We start from the raw sequence: 419 nt of genomic DNA, 5'->3' as shown, positions 1-419 counted from the left end.
TAATAATATCACAATCTAAACAGAGCATTTAACAATCATGTTGACCAATTTAGCATATATACGATATGCATATAATAATATATGTGCATATCATAATTATTTAAATTGTAAACCTTTAAAATAACAATATTACATACTTATAGACTATTATACTCTGAATCCTTGGTTATAAATGGGGAATTATACGCATTTATAGAATTAGCCAAGTCCACATAAGCCTCTTATCTTGCAATATAGTAAGCGTGCTACTTTTTCACTCAAATGCACATCAACAGAACATTGCATAAATATTATAATTGTAGCTAGAAGACAAAAGCACAAATAGCAGCCAACTGGCTTCTTGGATGCTTCGGTTTTTTAGCGTTTTCTCGGTTCTGGCGGAGGGAAGGTTGTCTTGGCGCGTGCGCACTTCTGTCTCT

Source organism: Oncorhynchus gorbuscha, linkage group LG16 (genome assembly GCF_021184085.1).
Source record: "Oncorhynchus gorbuscha isolate QuinsamMale2020 ecotype Even-year linkage group LG16, OgorEven_v1.0, whole genome shotgun sequence".
Classification (NCBI taxonomy): Eukaryota; Metazoa; Chordata; class Actinopteri; order Salmoniformes; family Salmonidae; genus Oncorhynchus; species Oncorhynchus gorbuscha.
This window is presented reverse-complemented; position numbering follows the sequence as displayed.